The 23,685-nt window shown below is 45.0% G+C and overlaps 1 long non-coding RNA gene and 1 pseudogene across 2 annotated transcripts in view; one reads left to right on the forward strand and one right to left on the reverse strand.

The window, feature by feature from the left end:
* LOC109282170 (uncharacterized) overlaps positions 1–23,685 on the reverse strand; it is a 357,724-nt gene that overhangs the window by 275,907 nt on the left and 58,132 nt on the right. The window lies entirely within an intron of this gene.
* On the forward strand, positions 16,671–17,457 carry LOC102560088 (serine/threonine-protein phosphatase 6 catalytic subunit-like; annotated as a pseudogene).

Here is a 23,685-nt window from a genome sequence, read left to right on the forward strand (position 1 = left end):
CACCCAGTTGTCATGCAGAGGTTGGGGAACAGGGGGAAGGAGTGGTGCAGTATGGGATGCCTGGAGGACCAACCAGACACTAGTCATGGAAAGTTTGGTGTCTGTACCTGAACCAGTTCAAAATAATCCCTGATTATCAAGATATACCCTTGGAACATCAGGTTTAAACCATTCTAAATTGGTTTGTACATCTGGATGCTTGCAGTTTAAACAACATTTTAAACAGCTTACGTGCTATCTGTCTGCATCATTACAGACTAGCTGTTCAGACAGGCATAAGCTTTTGTATGTGACAGCATACTTCATCAAATGCTATATGATTCAGTTTATCAGGTTTGTTGTTTTTTCTAGCTGTACATGATGAAGGGAAGATAATTCCCATAAGTGCCTTCTGAAAACAGGGATTTCTGACAGTGATACTGAAAAAGGCTTGAAAAACCAAAGTATTACATGTTGGACATTGGATTTGCCTTAAAAACTAATGAGTATCAGCAACACAGGCCAATTTATGTACATTCTGTATTAGGTTAAGAAATTCTCCATAGTGCTATAAAACAGGAGCCAGCAAATTTTTGCAGAGGTGCCATTTTAAGAGAGCTTAGCTTTGAGCACAGCCCACTTTTGACCTGGTATATGCTACCCCCATCACCAGTGCCAGAACCTAATTAGCCATGGGCGGATCTAGGATTTTGAAAAGGGGGGTGCCCATGTTGAGGTGCATCATCCCATGTAACACTGTCACAACCAAATTAAGTAGTGCCCATGTCACAAACAAGTAAAACCATTCAAAACAGTTTCTCTCTGCACTAGGTTAACTAAGGGTTAACAATAATGATAGTAACCGCTTTTTTGCTGCGCATGTCAAAAAGAGATTTATAACTGCGACACTAACATAAAATAGAACTTAGCCTTTTGTGCTGTACATAAATCATTATAACTGGTCAGAAAAAACAGGGAATAACCCTATGATAACACCCTAGCGAAGACGCTAGATAATTGGCGATTCTAATTAAATTTATGACGTGGCGAAAAGCAATTGGCTATTACACAAATAAAACCCGTCTTCACTTCCGTGAAGAATGGGAGACCTCCGCGCACACACCTAAAAAAACCTCTGAACATATGCGTGAGAATAACTGACAAATTGATCACTTGTCAGTCTCCCCCTTCTCGACCTTATCAGACATAAATCAACGACCTGCCGGCCCGATTTTTTCTCCGTTTATCTGCCCGACCAACGAACTCTTATACAGACCAACCTATGACCTACGAACCTTAAGCTGTAACTAACCAAGTATCTCTGACCTCTGCTATTCACCACCTTGATGGCGTGAATAAATAATCTTGCTTTACAACCGATAAGTGTCCGCCTAATTAATTCCACTCCAAGCGTCACAAGTACCTGCCTGACGGCCTTCTAAGGCCCCGGACCCTTATCTGCCCGGGTGAGAGTCAGGGAGAGCTGCTGGCCGGCTGCCCTGGGTCCCGACAAACACAACATATTTTTTTCTGGGGGAAAAGAAACTAGAAGCTTTACCAATATGCTAGGGGCCTAGAACTGTCTTATTTAGTTTAAGATTGAAGCAAAAACTAATATAACAAGGAACCTACTGAATTTGCGATCGAATTGGGGTGCATGGTGGCTCCTTTAATCTTGCAGTTTCCCCCATGTGTCCCCCTGTCGCTTGATGCTCCCTACTCACTTCTGATTAGCAGGGAGACAAAAAACAGTTTTAAATATGGTGCTCTTTTTGCCTCCTGCAGCTGATTAGCTGAGGGGCTCCAGCAGCCCCACTGCTTGCTGCTGACAGGCAAGGAGGCAAAAACAGCACCATATTTAAAACCATGGTTTTCCCTTCCCACCGATCAGGAGGGAGTGGGGAGCAGGGAGTGGGCAGCAGCAAGTAGCAGGGCCCCTCCACCAATTAGCAGCAGGGGTAGAGTGCAAGGGAACTTGCAACATTAAAGGAGCTACCGCACACCCAACTTCCACCGTGAATTTGGCAGGTCCCTAAATATAATTTTATTGGAATGCGTTAAAACCAGCCTGCAGGTTAGAAAGTACATTACCAGGAACAGCTAACAGACAGCAGAATTGCAGAAAGCTGGCTGGCTTGAATAGTGGAACATCAAGATCATTAAAAGGAGAGAGGGTCATTAACACGATGGAATGAACAGTTTAGAAGGTATCAGGTATATTTTCATGAGCCATGAATTCAATTGATGCTCTCACTGCTGCCCAAGAACTTCAGTTGAATTCTTGCTGCTGCCACTGCCAGGCAATTGGTTTTAAACCAAGGTGTAGCAGGTTTGAGTCACAGGGGCAACCATGATGCCCGTGGTGCCTGTGTGGCTCCTGCCTGGCCCTGTCTCTAATGTGGCCCTCCCTTAATTGCTTACCCGCTGTGCCTTGTTGTTAGTGAAGTTAAGTAAGGGAGGCTGCCCACAGGCCTTAGAGAGCCTGAGCCCAATCAACTCCTCAACAAATCCCATTAGCCCCATTAGTCTCAATCCAGCCCTCATGATAAATAGACCCCCTTGGCCTGGCAATGCCCCTACAGGGCACCTATAGCCTTAAGGCAAATTGTGTGTGGCTCCACTCCTCCCCTACACCACAGCCCAAGCCTCACAGGTATTATCACTCCAGGTGTTAGCTTCTCCTAGCCCCTCTCAGGTTCTCAGATCCTCTGGGTCTCCCCACTCTTTATCTCTGGTATCCTCAGACTCCTAGCCCCTCAGCCAGTCCCTCTCAGAGACTGCAGACCCTCTAATGACACTTCCTGGCTGGCAGGTCCTCTGTTTAGCTTCCTGACTCAGTCCCTTCTCTGGGCTGGGAAATCCTTTGTATCCAGCTCAGATCCTTCTCTGAGCTAGTCGGTGCTGTTCCCTTATTCAGCCTCTCCTCTGGGCTGTGGAGCCCTCTGTGCCCCACTCAGCCCCACTCTCTGGGCTCATAGGCCCTGTTCTCTGGCCCTCTATCCCCACTCAGCCCCTTCTCTGGGCTGGGGAATTCTATTGGCCTTGAGCCTGCCTCCAGCAGGGCTCAAGGCTTGTAACTCAAAAAATAATCCCAACATAAAACAAAAGGCAGACAAGGTTCTTTGGGTAAATCCAATATCTTTTATTAGACCAACTCAAATAGTTGAAAAAAATCTTCTTAGCAAGCTTTCAGGCACAAACACCCTTTGTCAAGCTGAGGAAGCTTCTGCAGATGCTCTGTGCTCTTCCTGGATAGTGTGGTAAAGCAGCCAGAGGGCCAGTACGTATGCAACAACTATAAACTATAAATTGAGGTGGTCAGTAGGTGGGAGATGGGGGAGGAGGGTGCAAATTAATGCAGCTGTAATCACAGGATGGGAGATAGGAGGCGGGGGAGGGAAGGGAATGAGAATAGCTGCTAAAAAGTAGAGGGTTTACCTGGAGAGTCAGATGTTAGGCAGGTTATGTGTCATAAATCCAATGTCTATATTTAGTCCACGATTCTTTGTATCATTATCTATTATCTAGCCCCAGCCTGGCCCTCTTCTAGTCAGGTAAGCCTACAATCAGCCCCCTCACCACCTGGAAGCTGCCTCTCAGGCAGCTTCTCCCTTGAAAGTGGCAGACACAACACAGTGCCCTGCTATACAGGGGTGGGAAAAATGTGGCCCGTGGGCCAGATCCAGCCCACAGAGGGACTTTGTCCAGCCCACGATGGGTCCCTTAGTCTCACCTGACCCAGGCGCCATCCAACCCGTGGCATGACCCACCACCCCAGGCACACAGCGGGGCTGGGGCAGCTTAGTAGCTGGACTGGATTTCTAGGCAGCTCAGGTGGTGGCAGTCCTTCTGGTTGCTGCTGTTGCTCCTTCCAGTTGTCACCAATCAGAGTGAACCAGCTCCAGACCAGCCAGGACCTACATGGACAGCCCCAACCCCAGTCCCCTCCACTCCCACTCTGAACCACCCGCTCACACTGAATGGTGGTGGTGGTGGCAGTGGCAGGCAGAAGCTGTGGCAGGCAGAAGCTCTGCTGGGCATGTGAGAAAAGAGGCCTCCTCCTCCTCACTGCCTGGCCCTTCTTGCTACAGCAATCCGAAGCCCATACCCAGGCTGCCCTGCAGCTCCTCCCTGCCACTCTCACCGCCAGCTCTGGGCCACCCAGTGGGGCAGCAGAGAAGATGAGCCATAGGGCAGCCTGGGTGCAGGCTCTAGGCAGCTGCAGCAAGAAGGGCCCAGCAACAGTGAAGGGGAGGCAGCAGCTCCTCCCCCTCCCCGCCCCCCTCCCCCCGAGTCCAGCAGCAGCTTCTGCACAGCTGCCACCACTATTCATCATGGGTGGGCAGTCTGAAGTGGGTGCGGAGTGGGCTGGGGTCAGGGCTGTGCACACAGGTCCCAGCTGGTCTGGAGCCGATCCGCTCTGGCCAGGATGCATCTGGAGTATGTGCAATGTGGGCCAAGGCTGGGGCTGGGGCCAGGTCCATGTGCTCAACTGCTACTGGGTGCTGGTAGTGGTGATGGGGAGGAGCTGCAGGGTGTGTGGGCTCCAGGCTGTTGTGGGGTGGGGGGTGCTGACCAACCCACAAGAGTTCCCCAGAACTGATTATGTGGCCCGCAGGCCCAAATAATGTCCCACTCCTGTTTAAAACTTTCAGGGGGGCTGGGGGGGGAGATGACGCAACTGCACACTAGAGCACCTCCCTTTGATTTGCCCCTGGTTCAAGCTGCAGTCACTTCTCCTTCTGCATCTCCTCACTGCTTAGGTAAAGCCCCCTGCCACATATAGCTGTCAAAGTCCCCTGGCTCCATGGGCTAGATAAAATGGTTCTACAGGCTGTACCCAGCCCCATAAGCTGTAGGTTGCAACCCCTGCTCTAAACTGTCTTGGTAAGCCAAGCAAAGCAAGTAGTTCTGCATCCACCTAAAATACATCATCTATACAGATGTGAGGAATATTCCTTTTTCCGCACAATCCATGGCCTATACATACACATCCTCTTGTTCAAGTTACCCGAAGAATTCCCCTTTTATCCTTTCATCTGCAACTCTAACTTTTGCCGAGTTTCTGGACTTAAGATACAATCTTTATTTTCCTACTCTCTAAGTTCCCCTATGAAAGAAAAGTGCCTTTAAAAAAATTAAGGTGTAATTAGTCCTCAAATAACCAAATGTAATTTCCATGCACTAACTGCTTTTGGACTTTCTTCTCATCTTGTCTTTAACACACAGAGGGTCTTTATCACTCATGCAGGCCTGTCTCATTCTGAACATGCCTTCAAGTAGTTTCTCAGCAACCAGCACTAGATGCTAAGTGGGGGAGGCAACCTTGTGACAGAGGATGCAAAAAAGGATGAAGTGCTCAATGCCTTTTTTGCCTCAGTCTTCACAAGCAAGGTCAGCTCCCAGACTACTATACAGGGCAGCACAGTTTGGGGAGGAGGTGAGCAGTCCTCAGTGGTGAAAGAACAGAACAGGTTAGGGACTAAAAAAAGCCATGGGGTTGGATGGGATGCACCCAAGGGTGGTGAAGGAGCTGGCCGATGTGATTACAGAGCCACTGGCCATCATCTTGGAAAACTCATGGCAATCAAGAGAGGTCCCAGATGACTGGAAAAGGGCAAACTAATGCCCATATTTAAGACAGGAAAGAAGGAGGATTCCGGAAACAACAGACCAATCAACCTCACCTCAGCCCCTGGAAAAATCATGGAGCTTAGGATTCCATTTCTAAGCACTTGGAGGAGAAAAATGCGATCAAGAACAGTCAGCTTGGATTCACCAGGAGCAAGTCATCCCTGACCAACCTGATTGCCTTCTGAAATGAGGTGACTGGCTCTGTGCATGCAGGGAGACAGGTGGATGTGGTATACCTTGATTTTAGCAAGGCTTTTGCTATGGCCTTCCACAACATTCTCACAGGCAACTTAAAGAAGTATGGGCTGCTTGAATGGACTGTAAGGTGGACAAAAAACTGGCTGTAGCACTGAAGGGTGGTAAAACACTGCAATGGGTTACCTAGGGAAGTGGTGGAATCTCCATCCTTGGAGGTTTTTAATGCCCAGCTTGACAAAGCCCTGGTGGTACATATTTTGTACCACCTGTGACCAAGAAAGCATCTGCATAGGCCTAAATTGAGAGACTTGTACTTATTTGCATGGCAACTGCCTATCTAACTAACAACAAAGAAAAGGCAAATATATCTGTGATAAGCTTAATATTGTATTGCATCTCCACGTGGACTTCCCAGGTGTCAGACTCGTGGGACATGTATTTTTTAGTAAGGAACTGCCTTATTTCTTACATTGCTCTTGCCTTTCACTTACATTAATTAACATAATACAAAGAGCTGAAAAAAAAGAATATGGCATATTTGCTACAGGACATAAGCAGAGCTGTAGGAATGGAGGGAGGAGAGGAGAGTGAGTTCCCTGATATTTTTTCTTTTGCATTTTTAAAGGGAAATGGACCTCTGGCTTCTCTCCCTTTCTTCTTATGACTACATGTCTCCAGGAGGATATCTGCAGTGATGTCCTGGCTGCACTGAAGTCTAGGAGAGTTTTGCCATCAACTGCGACAAAGCCAGGATTTCACATAATCATTTTCAAGTAACAACAACAACAGCATTTTTTGTTGGGGGGGGGGGGGGGGACACGGGGGTGTTTCTTATGGTGATGCAGCTTCTGTATAATGACAAATTCTCAGAGGAAGACTAAAATTTGTACGCAGCAAATCACGGAGCAGCATGGTGGGCGAAGTACCCATACAGCTAGTCTGTAGATGAGTTTATTAGCGTATAAATCCCTTTAGGATCTAATCAAGACGGAAGGCATAGTAAGTTATTACCTACATTTATATTAACTTATAAATGATACATTATGGCTTAATAATTCCCCATGAGTAGTTAATGTTTGAGATGGTGTTTCTCAGTAGCTCAGTAAACAAATCTTCCCACCACTGCAGTTGCAAACAAGAGAGCCCCTTTCCTTTATCCAGTCTTCCGTGCTTTGTATGTGGGGATTTGATTTGATTTAGTTACATTTCATCTTCTTTTGCTTCTGTAGACTGTATCATAGCTCGCTCACGTGCTATGTGCTGCTCATGTATTATCAAAGGGAATGGAATGGCAACGGGGAATGGTGAGGATGAGATGCAGTTTACTCAAGGGACAAACCACATGGGGAATCTGAATGCCTTAATGTTCTGGCACCGTACAAAGGAATCATTAGCTTCCCTCTTTCAACATGCCACAGCACCTGTTCACTCCGCCAAGAAAAATGGTCTCTTCTAAAGATTTTTAAAGGACGTGCAAGGGAAATATATTTCATTTAAACCAAAATAATGTCCAAATTGTAATAAACTATAGGAAAAAGAGAGAGGATAATGTTGTTTAACATGTTGGTCATATGCTCTGAAACTGCTAACAGCAGTACTATCCAACTGTTCTTTAAAAAAAGAATTCAGCCACATTATGATTCTCTTCAAATACACTTATAAGTTGGAGAAATATCTAGGGCAGCTTAGTTCTCTTTCCTTCTGTACATACCAAGAAAAAAAGTAGAGAAAAAAGGTTTTGCAAAGGCAAAATATCCGTTTAGGTAAATAGGATGATGGCCTCGTGTATCCTGCATTTGTAGCCACAGGTACGAACTGCACTACAGTGTCTCTACAAGTGGTTTTTACCAGTGCAGCTACATCAGGAGCCAACCTCCAAGTGTAGTTAAGGCCTTTGTTAGCTATTTTCTGTGGGGTTTTAGGTAGTCTTTTAAATGATGTGGCGGTCAATTGTGCAAAGATGTGATACAATCTTTCAGAATATTAATCATACACCAGGGATATGTAACAAGGAACCTAGGGCATGTCACTGCCTGGAGCTCTGTTAGGGGCAGATTCAAGGCATAGTCAGAGCCCAGGGAAGGGCAGAGCAATGGGGCTGCAGGGCCCAGGAGCCAGGTCTAGAACAGTGAGCCTTGGCCAAAGGACCAGCCAGAGTAGAGGGGCAGATGCCAAGAAGGCTGAAGCCCCAACAAGGGAATAAAGGCCTGAGGTGGTCTGGTGATTTTTGGGACAAGGGTCCCACCTGCTTGGTGACACAAAGCACCTGCAAGGCTTGAGCATAACTATGGAGGAGCTGGGTGTCACGGATTTAGGCCTTAAGGCACACGGGGCGAGAGAGAGAGAAAGAGAGCATCTTAGGCTCATCAGTCTCTGAGGGCAGCCTCCCCTTTTCAAAGTTTCCATCAAGATGTGGCAGGAAAGATGGCAAAGTGAGACCTTGAGAGATGAGGCAGAGAGTGAGCCTAGAAGGGATGAGGGGGGCTGTAGAGGGCATCACAATGGCCCTCAGGCACTTAATGTTACAGAAAGTTTAAAAGTACATGCTCTCTAAGGGCTGGATCTTTGAACAATGGGATTGAAGAAAGTTCAGTGCAACTTTCACAGTTGGCCCTCAAGAATTTTTATGCTTTACTGCTTGGCTTGTATTGTCCTAAAGTCTTCACAAAATTTTCATATTTTAGTCCCTGTAGTATGGGCATGGCTACTTTTAGCTGATTCTATCCACTTCTTCTCCTTTCCCAAACAATGGTGCAATTGACTGGTTGGAATAAAATGAGTCTTCTTTGGAATTTATCCCAGCATAGTACATTGGGAATCTCAGTCTGGTCTTCACTGTTACATCTTTCATAGTTTGCAACTTTTTGGTTCCAAAACAGATCAGTGGAATGGTATGGAGAGGAGAGGTCCTAAAGAGCCAAACTGTGGTTTGTTTCATATAGTGCTTGAAGCCCCGGAGCAACGCACATCAGTCAATGAGGTTGAAAGTGATTATATGTAGCTAAAAGTAGTAAGCCATCTGGAAATGCAAAGCTCTAATATACCAGTCATTTAATCCATTTATTTGAATAACTAATTGACTACCCATAATTTTCAAACACATAGACCATGAAGAAAAGTGAATACATCTTTCTGATTTATGGTTATAAATTCTCACTATACTTGAATGACACTGTAATTTTCTATTACTTACTTGAAAGCATTTTTTTTACTTCTATGCACAATTTATCTGTATTGTATTGCAGTAATACTCACTTAACTTGTAAATTAACATTTTAAGAAAAATAGACCTCCTTTGAAATAATCAATGAATAGGCTTCTAACAGGATAACACTGTTTATTCATATTTGCAGAGTGAAGGATGGGAAACTGCAAGGAGAACTAAATGCACACATGAAGTGGAGACATCTGAGCTATTTATAAAGCTTCCAGTTGAGGTCTTGTGCTGTAAATTAGTTAGTTCCAGATAATGAGAATATGACATGGTGACAGCTTAGGTGGGTATTCTCGGGGAAAAAAGTTCCCACTTCTATCCAATTTGTATGAGTAACTTGTTAATTTTTATCTTCAGGAGCTTAAAAAACTAATAAAAATAATAGCTTCTTTAAAAGACTAAGCCTCTGTGTGCCAAAAAATACATTCAATATTTGGTTAGGAACATTACTATATGGTAGTATTTTTGAGTTCCAGTGCTACTAATTCTAATGATTTTTAGGGGTTCTTCTTAAAAATATACCTGGGGACCCAGGTGATGACATGAGACACTCAGCTTTCATTTTTCATAAGTATGAAAGTACTAAAAGGACACCCACAGGCTGAAAGGACAAACAATAAACAAAACCCACCTATAAGCAGTCTCCTGATTTTAGAGGACATGACACGTGGATTACTGACTGCTTATAATTAGCAGTACCAAAACACAAGAGAAGGAAACAGCAAGTGAGGCCCTGTGAGTCTACATTTCCTATTATAGAACAGGGAAATACATCACTATTCTCAGTCATGCCCAGTTTACATAAAACTAAGTATATTGCATCTCACCTCATCCTTAATATGGCAGTGGGAACTGTAGCCACAGCAGAACACAGCATGCACTGTTCTTCCTGTATTATATAGCCCTGGCACTGCTTTGTTACCTGGAGGGGATTAGACCTTGCTGTTGTTTAATCTAAATTTCTTCCCTCCTACTCTAGTGGGAGGGTCTACCTGCAACAAGGGTGGGCAAAGTCCAGCCCATGCACTGGATCCAGCCCACAGCAGACTCCATTTCCCAGCAGCCCCTGTGACGGCAGCTCTTTCTGGCTCCTGCCATCAGACCTAGCCCCATTGTCTGGGCACCCTGGCCCATCTACCCCACACCCACCACCAGAGGCGGGACCTGCATGCAGCCAGGTGGCTAGGATGGACCATAGCCAAAAGTGACACAGACAAGCAGGTCCAGGGATGTCCCAGGATCTTGGGGCAGTGACAGAGCAGAGCAGGTGCAGAGCCATGATCCACTGCCATGTGGATCATGGCTCTGCCCTGGCCCAGGCCCTGTACTATCACTACCCCAAGATCCCAGCCCTGACCCCAGAGCAAGTCCCTGCCCTACATCCCACTCCCAGCTGGTCTTCATGGAGACCCTGGGAGCACGGGGCCATGACAGCACAGAGTAGGGCCAGGCCAGAGTCTTGGTTCTGCAGCCCCCACAGTCATGACCCTGCACTCTCAGGGCCTCCATCGCCTGGCTGCTAGCCGGATCCACCATTTTGCCCACCCTGACCTACAAATTAGTATCATCATTTTTCTCTAAGTATAGATCCCCATCTCAAAGGCTGAAGATAGTCTCTAAGGTGCCACCATGCTTTAACTGCTTCAGAGAAGCATGAGCTTTCATAAGCAACAACCTACTTTGTTAGAAGTAAGTTGTTGCCTATGAAAGCTTATGCCTCTCTGAAGCAGTTAGTCTCTAAGGTGCCACCAGGCAGGTCTACATGTGCATATTTATGTGATGCAATAAACTCCAACACTTATTGAGCCAGAGTTTATTGCTCCCAGGTGCCACATTTACACATGTACCCAGCACCGCAGCACTTTGAGTTGGGTTGGAGCAGCCCTAGGTGGCAGAGGGTCTGGGGGTTCAGCCTGGGGCTACTCTGACCTGGTTTAACATGTTGCAGAGGGGCTGGCTGGGGCATGAGGGTGCTCCAGTGCAGGGCTAGCTAGCAGGCAGCCCCTGCACTGAAGCATCTTCGTGCCCCAGTTAGCCACATCAATGTCTAACATGTGCACTGCTGCAGAGTAAAAATCTCCACCGCAGAATAATACTGTATTTACAAGTACTACCCTGCTGCAGAGTTTATTAATTTACTCCAGCCAAATAGCCCTGCATGTGTAGATACCAAGACATTTACTGTGGAGTTAACTAATCTACTCTGCAGTAAATGTCTCGTGCAGACACGCTCACCCTACCCTAATTTCTGCCTGACTTCAGACTAACACAGCTAACCATATCTCCAAGGCTATGAATGAGTTCATGCTGCATGTACGATATTATGGTCTGCATTCATTTATTCTCTTTCATCCAATCCATTGTTTTGAATTACCTGGTGTTTGAAACCTACTATTTTAAATGACATTTAATTATACATTTTAAGGCCTATTTCTGATTTAAGAGACAGCCTACATTATGACACATGCCAAAAAAATTAAAATTAGATACAATGAATATTTGTTCTGAGATACTCAGCAATATATACCAATTATCTGTCTATTAAATTCACCATTTTTTTTTATTAATGGTAGCTAGGTACAACCCACCAGAGGGTGCAACACACACTAGTATTCACTTTTCCAATTGTCAGACATCCAATGTGCACTTCCAAACAAATTATCAGTAGCTGTGTTTATATAAATAAATTCTGGCATCGATACAGTGCTTCACATCATGAAACAGCTGTTAGACGGGGTACTTCTGAGCCTCATAGAAATACCCTGAAGTCAAATGGCAGAGCCAAGGTTGGAAGTCAAGTGAAACCAGGGGACAATGCTGCCCTTTTTGCTTAGTCACTGCTAAAGAAAATAGCTGGGCTGGTGACTAGGTTAGGAAGAACCTGCCATGTGTGAATTTTTCAAGTTACCTTCATCTTTTCCTTCCTGCCCACTGGAAAACAGTTCACAGGTGTTGCAGGAAGAAGCAGCTACTCAGTCTGCAACATCATAGAACTTGCTGGATTTTGCCCCTAGGATCAGAAAGGTTTACGAGACAAGGCATAACACAAACAAAACAGTCTGCTGGAGATGCCAAACTGTGTGGGAGAAAGTGAGAGCTGTTCTTACCCATTCCCACTCCCCCACTGACATTTAGCCTCTGCTGGCCCCACCACAGCCATTAGCCCTGCCACCAGGTCTGGATCCAGTCTGCAAGTCACCCTACAGGCTGGATCCAACCTTGGTGGCACCGTAAGTTTGACACACCCCTAAAGTAGATAATTTAAAGAGGAAATTTGGGGTTTTTTAAACAAAATGCCATTGTTTAGTTTTAGCTAATTTATTTATTAATTACATGAACTCCCACTCAGCAGTCCTCTTTCTTGAGTCTGCAAGGACCATATGAATGATTTTCTGAAATCAGAGTGATGTAGTAATGTACAAGATACCACTGTTCTGTGTCAAAATCTACAGCCGCCTTCCCAACACGAGTAAGAGTTGTAAAGGATACTATCTATCAATAGCACTGCTATATTTATATTGCCGTAACACCTAGAAATCAGCTAGATGGAAGCTTGAAGCTGTTTCAACACTACAACAGATCGTGCTAAGGAGCACCACGGTGGAAATGTATTGTTGTAGCGGGGAACACCCCACCGACCGATACCAGGGGGGCAACCCCAAGAGGCACCCCCGTTGGATCCCAGGGCCGGATTGTGACACCATTGAGCTTCCTGGGACCCGAGATTTACCTGCAGGACAGACAGCAACACAGACAGGAGAACTCCCAGCACCACATCCACCCCGCTTTACCAGCTTGCGCTGGGTGCAGACTGGCCAGTGCGCTGGGTGCAGACTGGCCAGTGCGCTGGGGCAGACATCACATCACAAGAGTGCGCTTCCCACCAGCAAAAGAGAGAGAGACCGCAACCATGGCTGGAGGAGTGTGGAACCCAGCTGCAGGATGCCCCAGCAGGGGTGAAGTGAGCAGAGTCAGAGCCTGCTTGCCAGACTAGAGGCTTGGTAAAGCCTCTAGCCCTAGGGACCCAAACCTCCTGAACGGAGAGAAGCAGATGACTGGAGAAGCCCCAGAGGGACGTCGCCTTCCTCAGCAAGACAGTGGGAGCAGCAACTGTGAGTCTCTTCCAGGAGGGGATCCGGGGTCCCATCATTACTTTGAGTTTGGTGGTCCTTAATATTTTTAGTTAAAGGCACACCAGGTTGGCCCCATCAGATGTAGAGGCCAAAGGCCAACGAACAGTCAGGGGGCTGAAACATTAAGTGCAGTCCAGTAATTCCTCAGAGGGCTGAGGGGAAAAGGGCAGGGACTTATCACTAGGCCTAGGGGCCAGAAAAAGGGCTTGATATTGCCAAGCTGTGCAAAGGAGAGAAGGACCCAGGCACCCTGTGCAGAGCCCAGACATGGACAGCTCAGCCAGTGGGCCCCATATATTACCAAGATGAGAAGGACCAACTGTATTGCAAGTGACAATGGATTTGGTCACCCACAGTGGACACAATCCCAGGTGGGTCCACGGTGGTGACCCAAGACAAAGCTGGGAGAGACTCTGTAACCAACTGAGACCACTAGCCAGACACAAGCCCAGGTAATTGAGTGGCATGCTGGCTGTGCCATCCTTCCACCGGATGGCCAGCAGCCTGGCTATACTATCAGATCTGGTTGGTGCATGGATGGGATATAAGGGGAGGCGGAGCCCTGAGAACCAGTGACCCGAGATACTCATGAGGGCAAATGCAAGCAGCCAAGGATCTTCCCCTTCTATTAATAAAATCAAGACATGGAAGGCGAGATGGAGGGTTTAGCCTACATGCAAGGGTGAGCAGAAGCCAAGCGGTCTGGCCCTAAAAATTGACACTCAACCAACGGGAGCACCCAGTCTTGGCAACAGAGCCAAGTTGGGCACAACTTTCAACAACAATACTATCAGCTATTAGCAACCCAAAAAAATATCATGCAGACATTTTTTGGCATGCTCTCAGGTCTCAGGACATGTTCGTGAGAGGGGTCCTGGGAGTGTCCAGCACTGTTTCAGTGGCAGCTATGTGATGGGTTTTTTTCCAGAGTGTGGCACTCACAAAGTGGGAGTATAAGGTGCCTATATACATGCTTGGGGTTGGGGAGGCACAGTTTTAGTTAGAGCAGTTCCCCAACAGCCACTCTAATTAAAGCATTCACTATGGAGGTGCTTTAACTAAAGCTCATTCGATCAGCTTTCGTTAGAGTGCCCCCATAGCCATTTTAAAATGGGGGGGCTTAATACACGTGACAGCAAGGCAATACTGCAGTGTTCCAACTAGAATGCAAACCAGTACATCATATTTTCAAAATGGCAATCTGTTGCATCATCCAATAAGGTGTAGATGCGCCGTAACTGCTGTAGTCACTGTATGTACTAGTATATACTAAGTGACAGCTCCTGGCACTGAAAGCTTATGCCAACATTTATCTGCATGACAAAAAAATTATTCATTATTAATGAATAAATGTGAAAAAGTTTAGTTTGGTTGTTTGAAAGCTAGAATGGCAGACAGCAACTGGCAGGTCCAAATGTCAGTTTGGACAGTGATTCCTTTTCTGACCCCAAAGAAATAAATACAGTACAATTAATAATTACCACTTCGCTTTCTTTGTCCAACTAAGGATTTCTAAACACTTTTCAAGAAATGGGAAAAGATCTTTATTCCCATTTTACAGAAAGGAAAATGGAAGCAGACAGAGGTTAACTCATTTGTCTAAGGTCATACAGCAAGAAAGTAGCAGAACTGTGTAAAAAATGCAGAACTATTTACTCCCAATCCCATGTTCCACCCACCAGGTCTACTAAAAATTTTCATCAATTCATTCTTTCAATTCTACTAACCAGGGCACTGAAGAGCCTAACTCGCAGAGTACTTCTGCATGTCATTACCAACACAATTTTTTTTCCTGTAGCAAGGGGAGGATTTTTTGCAAATAGCACGTTTCTGTATTCAACTCTAAAGATGTGCAAAGTCCAGAACTTCAGCAAAATCTGAGGAGTATACTCAGCCTTATTCTTCATTTGTAAATTTAAAGGAGTGTTGCTTGACAGAGAGAAGATTAATCTGTTCACCAAAGGGGAAAGGAAAAGCCCAAGCAGACATCCATAATTATCTATGCTAGAAACAGATGCTGCATTTTCAGGATCAGCTTCACTTCATCACTTTTCAGTGTGTAAACCTTGTTCTATCAGTGAAACTATAGTAACTACATGACCACTGGGGATTAACATGACCTCAGGTCATAAAACTTAATGGCAGTGGGTTAGCACAAGATCAGACCAGCACTGGATTTATCTTCTTTTTTAAAATAGAACAATACAGGGTGTTATTTAGGTTTCAAATCATGACAAAACAAGTGTGTGCTTACAAACATTTTGTTGTATAAGATTAGATCTTACCACAGAGGTTGAACACAATCATTTGAAATAACAGCACCTTGCGTTTGAATATCACAGAAGTATTATCTAAAGAGAGTTTATACTTCTTCACCGCACCATTCCTGGTCATCACAAAATTTGCTGCATAATCATGATGGATCAGTCAATACAATAAGATCCTTAGGTGTCAAAAATCTTCCTTTTCTCCTGTCACACTGACCATGTCAGCATTCCCCCTGAATCCCTTCACTGACTGTCTTTTACCTGATGCATTTATGGGTACCCATCTCACTTCTGATGTTTGGGACAATTCTTCTTCCTTTTCCTCCTCATCTTAGCTTTGCTCTTTGCATTTCTGTCACTTCTCATGCTCACAGCAGCCTCTCATTTACCATGCATGAGTCCCCTATTCATATTAGTTTAAACACACATCTTTTGTGAAATATTTTTACACAAATTCCCTCATTAAAAATATTTCTGCACCTTCTCAAACATGCATTGTGATCCTGTGTATCACCTGGTCCGAGCCAAACATAAATCTCTTAGGACATGGCCTTTGTATATACTGGCATATGAGAAAAGATGTAAGTACATTTATGGCACGGAGACAATAATTTGAACGAGTGACATTGAGTTTGTATAGCCATCTTGCTTCTACTGGCACAACTTCTTTCCTATTCTTGAAACCCTGCTTCAGGATGACGGAAGTCAAAATACTTTACTAATTCCTAAGTATTATGTTTATCAACCAAACATGTAAGACCATCAGAGTTTTCATTTAAAAACAAACAAATAAACAAACAAACAAACAAACCCACCAACAATATTACAGGCTCACTCTACATTTGGTCTGCTTCTGCAAGTCACTAGAGAACACAATCAAGAGTGGCAAAGCGCCACTCTGTGAAATAGAACAAAGTGAGTTATGGAAGACCTTCAGTAATTAGGAAGGGATGCATCTGGAACAAGCCCAGATTCACTGAGAAGACAACTGCACTGAGGCAAACATCACAGGGAATCTGAGACTCCACTTGGAACCTTCCCCAAGGGCTGGATTATGTATAAATCAAAACCAGATTTACCAAAACCATTCCCACAAAGAGTTTCTCATTTTCTCCCACCTCTTTGATGCATCCCCTTCAGCCTGCCCTTGACTACAAAGACCCTAGCTAGGTCAAACCATTTCTGTTGTCAGAGGCAAACAGTGTACTTGTCTCTCCCCACCTCCCACCAAGATGCTCTCCCAAGATGGCATCTCTGGGCCTCTACAAATACATGGAGATTGCGCAGCTCAAGTATCTGTCTCAGAATGACCTCCAGTGCTTATATGATTGTGTGTGTGACCTACTACTGAAAAAGTCAAACGTGCAGCCAACATCTATACCAGTTACACTCTATAGACATACACGTGGACAATTTTATGACTTAAGTGAACTATTAAGAGCTGGAGGTCTGGTTCTCAACACAAATTATATATTTATGGGTGACTTTATACACAGAGTTTACTATTAGTCTTGAGATGTTTATCTACTTTCTTGCACCGAAAGCTAAATGACTTGATCGTATCACACTTTTGTGGAGCAATCATGAAAGCAGGCAGATAACACAAGTGTAGAGATTTTAGGATGAGTGCCAAACCAAACGTGGAAATGTTAATGCCTGGCAATACCGTACCAAAGTGTTCAACATGCTCATATTAGCAGCTTTAATAGATTACCAGCTTCTCTGTGTATACAGTGGTGTGTCTCCTGATAGTGAGACAATGGATCAAGTTCAAACCATTGGACATAATCAAGAAATTCCTCACAAATAAGCCTTTTGTGACATCATCTGATCTGATCCAGAGGATAGTGATTCCTAGTCCATTAGTCCCTGAGGACCAGGCTAGCGGTTTCGTGCAAAGGTCACTAATAAGTTTGTTCATATCAGCAACTTAAAACTCATCTGCAGAGATATCAGCATTGGCCAGAGCTCTCCAGCATCATTTCTGATTCTGCATCTGCCTCTGCATCAGCTCCACTGCAAGAACATATAAATTCTCTGGAATGGGAGCAGTTGCTGACCAGACAGGCTAAAAAGAAGGAAACCTCTCTCTAAAAGCTCTGGAACTTTTTATCCCTCCACCCAAAAGTAGAGATGCTTCTAAGGAAAATAAGTACACCACCTCAGGAAACTAATGTTCTTCAACAGGACAGCCGCTTATCTAGTCAACTCCATCTGGATTCCATGAATGAGCTCTCCAAGGAAGTGCCACAAGAGAAATTATCAGTAAAGATGGAGAACATAGGGTGCATCAGGCAAGGTATTTCCAGAAATAACTATGTTAATAATGCCAGCATACAAGGCACTGTTAAGGATCCCACCTAAACCACTGTGCTCTGATCACCCACGATCAAGAAAAAGAAATTTAAACAGAAAAGATGCAAAGAAAGGCTACTGAGAAGCAGATGCAAAAAGGCAGAGCCAGCCTCAGTTAACTACATAGTGTAAGGGGAGAAAATTTGCATTAAATATACAGAGGGAAACCTAAATAAGGACCAACCTCTTTCTCCAAATGGCCCAGAAGCAATTCAGTTTTTCCTCAGGTCCTAGAAAGCCTTAGCAATGACTCCGACCCTAGTCCTCCACTCCTGGCCCCTTCCACCTGAAACTGAGTTCGTAACTGGTTCCTCTATGAAGAAACATCCTCAAAATTTAATAACTTAAAAAAACCATTATGACCTGTTGGTTATGGTATGATTTGCAAGGAAATACAGATGTTCCCCATTTTGAGGGCCCTTGTCACAGATAGACATGCTTGAAGGCCGGGGTATGGCTTCTCCCACACTGGCTACACAGACTCAAAGCTCCTAAGTGTTCTACAAAGGTGTCCTAGAGTGACTTGGCTTTCAGACTCCTTTGGGCACCCAGACTTATACAGTGAAGCTACAATCATTCTCCATAGTGCTAATGCTGTCCTCTATTCCATTCCACAACACCCAGTCACAGAGGTGAGAAAAACCATCAGGCAGATGAAGAACAACAAGGTATCTGGAGCAGATGGAATCTCTGCTGAAATCTTCAAGCGGGGGGAGGAGAGTTTACATCACAGCTCCATGCCCTCATCTTAAGGGTCTGGAATGATGAGGAAATCCCAGCTGACCTCAGGGACACCATGATCATGACAATCTTCAAGAAAGGAGACAGGTCTGACTGCATTACCTTGCTGTCCACGACAGGAAAGTCATTGCTAGAACCCCCCTGAACCATCTCCTTCCACTTGCTGAAGATCTGAGGTTAAGACTGGAATTAAGCCTGGAGTTTAGCAAGGCTGTCATGACTCCAATAGTCTTCTTAATATTCCTTACCACAATGCTACATCTTACCACCAACAAGCTTCCAGTTGGGATGGAGCTAAACTACTGAATGGATGGTAAACTCTTTTAATCTCAGCCAACTCTGAGCAAAAACCAAGACTACTCCAACCTCAATCATCAAGCTCCAGTATGCTGATGATGCTGTAGTCTGTGCTCACTCAGAAGCAGAACTTCAGGTCCTCCATAAACAAGCTCTTAATGAGCAGTCCCCAGCTCTGGTAATTCAGATCTATGGTAAGACTGGAGAACACTGAGTATTTTCCATACCTCAAAAGCTACCTCTTGCAGAAGGCTGACATCAGCAAAGAAATCCAACATTGCCTCAAATGTGCAAGTGCAGCCTTTGGATGCCTGAGGAAACGGATGTTTGAAGACCACAACATCAGATTCAAAACCAAGCCCCTGGTTTATGAAGCAGCTGTGATCCCTTCCTTACTGTATAGAGCTGAGACATGGACAGTGTACAAGAGACACCTCACGTTGCTGAAGAAGTACAATCAATGCTGCCTACAGAAGATCCTTCAAATCCAGTGGGAAGACAGGAGTACCAACACGGGTGTCCTCTCACAAGCAAACATCACAAGCATCAAGGCAATGATCATCCAACATCAACTTTGCTGGGTCAGCCACATCATCCAGATGTCCAACTCCGGACTTCGGAAGCAAGTTTTATTCTCCCAGCTCAGTCAAGGCATGCACTCAAGAGAAGGGCAAAAGAAGGACATCCATTGGGGCCAACTTGAATAAATGCAACATTGACATCAACTTGCGGGAGACTATCGCCCAGGACTATTGCCCAGAACTGCCCCAAATGGAGGAAGAGTCTGCTGCAAGGATTTCAGTACTTTGAAACCTCACAATGACAACAGGCAACAGAAAATAGGAAGCAGCAGAAACAGCATGTCGTAGACTGAACCAAGAATCCAGAGCCACCCACCCTGCATGGAAACACATGCTCAAGTTGCAGTAGAACCTGCCGGCCTTGTCAGCCATTTTCAAACTCACAAATAAGGCAATTTTGGAAGGCAATCATACTCAACTGCAAGGGATTGCTGATAATAATGATGAATACTGTCCTCCTGAGTATAGGTTACTTGTCCCTCTTCTTTTTTGCACTCATGCAGTCCTTTATAAACATCTCTAAGTAATTTACGATTAGTAAAAAGACCTGGACATGGCAGACACTGGCTTGGGGTAGCTAAACTTTGGGTAGAAACAAATGATCAAATTTGCAGTGAGTTAACAGGAACAAGGACTTACCACAGGGGACCTGATTCACTGTAACCATCCATTCACCCAATTCTCTCCCCACAGCAAATGAAAGTTAAATAGGGGCAACCCACTCCTGAATGTAACAGGACTAAGTGGCCCTGGTTCAATTATCACTTGCCATGACGTAAAAACAAGCAAATGGATGGTTACCATGCCTCAGCTGCTCTAAATCCTTGTGCATTTTTCATCATTTGTTCATACTCTTGGAGAGAAATGTTGGTTTTACTGAGCAGTTGTCCCCCTAAGTAAAGCACAGAGGGAAAAGGATCTCTTTCCAATGCTAGAGTGCAATCCCATGTATTGGGACAGACCTATTCCTTGCTGCCTGAACATATGGAATTAGGTTCATTTCCTAATGATTGAGGTTAGAAAATGCTTGTTGTGATTGCTATATTTGATGTTAGAGCTTGGGGAAAAGTTGCACTAGAGCTCAGACCCTGTCAATCTGCAAGACTGGAGGATGGTGATGAGCGTACTAATGCTCTGCTTCACAAGAGAAATGTAAGCAACTTGCACACGCACTCAGTGCCTGTAGAGCAGAGAAATCCAGGCACAAAACCCAGACAAAGGGTAGTTACACATAGAATATTTTTTGATTGCAAGCAGGGGAGGGATAGTTTGTAAACAGCAGAGGCAACTAAGTAAAATTATATATATGGGTAGATGCCTGTGTGCTGCAAAACAGTAATAAGATACACTGTTGAAACACAACTTACTTTTCAGTCATGTACAGTACTTTGCATTGTTCAAAGGAAATGATTAGAGTTATTAACACAGCAGTCCTCTTTTCCAAAACCAGCTCTAGCTAAATTTAATGCTTAAGAGGGAATTAAATATTAACCTGCTGGAATGTCCATAAGTTGTAATGGTTTCAATCACAGGCTAAAAATATTGCTGTCAAAGTAAGAATCAAACTTGGTTTCCAGTGCTCAAAAATCAGAGTGCTCTCTCCTGCCTCATTGTTTGCAGGTTCCCTGAAGAGGAGGGATAGAATTGTCCTCCCCCTTCTTCTTTCCTCAGGACAAGTAATTCTCCCCTTGTGCTTGGTTTAGCAATATCTCATTAACAATACAAGGTGGATCACAGTGACTTAACCAGCTGAGGAGGATGGCAATTTGATTCCCAACCTGAGATTTGCAGGTAAGATAAAGTGCAAAGGTGACTTAACACCACAGCAAACCAGGTCTACCCCCCTACCTTTGGCTGGAGGGAAAAACCAAGGATTATTGCAGCAATAGGTTTACAGCAGGTCTTTTTCTTTTTTCATGTTCCAACTCCAATACATGAGAATCCTTGCAGCTGTCTGAGGAGGTTTTTATGGAAGCAAGCTGACTTGTTATATTAGCCTGCAGCGTGCCTACTGCCACTTCACAATAATCCTTTATTCTCCTTCCTTCTCCTTACAGTCTCATTGCAAACCTGTGAAAAGAGCACAGAGCTTTCATGCCTTTTACCTAAGTGCACCACTATACATATGATCTTTATTTTGCACGCTGTACTGAACACACAAAATGCGTCATTCTCTTTGTAAAATGACTGCTTGGCCTCAAACTCTTTGTTATGCCTGTTTATATAATGCTTTTTGTTTTCAAAGCACCTGAATAATATTAAGCAACCTACTTAACACCCCAGGTGATAGGCAAATCATTGCCTTCATCCTATTTTATGGACAGGGAAACTGAGGCAGGAAACAGTAAGCAATGTGCACACCAACTCAGAGGAAGAGTTTGACAAAGCTGTCAGAACAGTTTGTGCCTTGTCACTTGTGATGGTAATAAGTGAGCATGCCTCACCTACACACACATGCTGTTTTACAGCCCTCTTGAGTACTGACCAGACTAAGAAACAATCAAAGCAGCACTTACTTCCTCTATAACAGGGGGGGAAAAAAATCAAAGAACGGGCCAAAAGAACCTCCTCAGGAAAACACAAAACTGTTAGGTCCTCTGAATCTGCTTACTTCAAGTGTTAAGAAGGAACTAGCCTGTATCTGTCACCAGGTAAACAACATGTGAACTTGCGAGCAGAATGACGGAAACCCATTTTTTTTCTAATCAATAATAAGGGCCTCAAATTTTTAAGTGTTCGTTCCTTTGCACACCTGAGCTGCGTGTTGAATTCCAAAAGAGAATAAAGATACTCGTGTGCATTAGAACTAGCCGGATCAGGGCCCCAGCATCTAATACCCTCGTGACAAGAAGAAGCCATTACTACATTGGGATTCACCCTAATCCAGGGGTATTCAACATCCAGTTTACAGGCCAGATCTGGCCCCCAGCACTGTGTCATCTGGCCTGTGAGGCTCCCCAAAGATTTTTTGGCAAGCCCCACAAGCCGTGCATTCGACTGGGTGTTCAGGACTCAATCCTGGCACAAGAGCGCCAGGCAGGGGCAGCACGGGGCTATGGAACCCAATTCCAGCTGGGCAGGGGCAGCACAGGGCTCCCAGAGCTAGATCTTGGCTGGGGGGATGCTTTACAGCCAGGGCCCTGGAGTTTGCTCCTGTGAGGTGGGTGCAAAGTCCTGCACTGTCTCCCCACAACCCCCATGCACCAGGATTGAGCTCCTGGGGCCCCTTACTGCCTCCACCTTGCTGGGGTCAGGCTCCAGCCAGGTGGAGGCATTGCAGGGACCCAGGGCCAACCCCCCACACAGGGATGACAGAACCAGCTGTGCCACAGCCAGCCAGCCACCGCACAGGGATGACACAACCAGCTAGCTGAGCAGCCCTGTGCCATTCATCTGGCCCATGGGGCCAAAACTCTGAGGACCACTGGTCTCATGAGATCTGTAGTTGTCATGGGCAGGTGGTGTTGAACCCTACAGTCAGACAAAATGTTCTATTTACTTGAATATAAGATGACCCTGACTTTAAGAGGGCCCCCCATAATAACAAGATTCTGTATATAGAAAAATTATAAATTTGTTATAATTTTCCAAGTATAGAATCTAATTATTGGTATGCCTTGAATTTGTTACAGCAGAGAAAATAAATCGGGAGGGGTTGGTAGCCCCCTAGTCCTCTGCCCCTCCCTGCATTTATTTGCAATACACTCCCCCACCCCTCTTACATCACATCCTGCTCTCCCTAACCACATGGCAGACAGGAGCAAATCTGAAAACACTAGACTTTAAAATAAATATGCTTATAGCAATTTGCATATAGCTACATAGACTCAGCCCATCCAGAGCTGATGCATTTTATGTGCTTTAAAACTGCTATAAGCTTCATCACAGATACTCTATAAGCTCTTAAAAAGCACATTCATACCTACCTATGTATAGGGCAAACTATGCATGATATTAGTCATGATTTACTGTATAGTTAATTGACCTGGGCCCCCGCAAAGTCAACAGCTTTTCAAGGCATGGTGACCTCATAGCTCAGCACTGCTCAGTATGTGTGTGTACCCTGGCCCAAAGGATCCATGACTAATTAGCCCCCAAGAACATCTAGAACTAGATGTTCTTGTCATGAGTCCCGAGATCCTCCAAAAATGTATATGCAGGTGAGGCACAGGGCAATTTGGTCCACCTCATGGAGGACAGGGCTACACTAATCATATGTGACAGGCTAAGAGAGGGGGCAACAGAGGGATTTGGGGTGAATTGCCTGGGGCTCCCTTTGATGATGT

Source organism: Alligator mississippiensis, chromosome 1 (assembly GCF_030867095.1).
Source record: "Alligator mississippiensis isolate rAllMis1 chromosome 1, rAllMis1, whole genome shotgun sequence".
NCBI lineage: Eukaryota > Metazoa > Chordata > Crocodylia > Alligatoridae > Alligator > Alligator mississippiensis.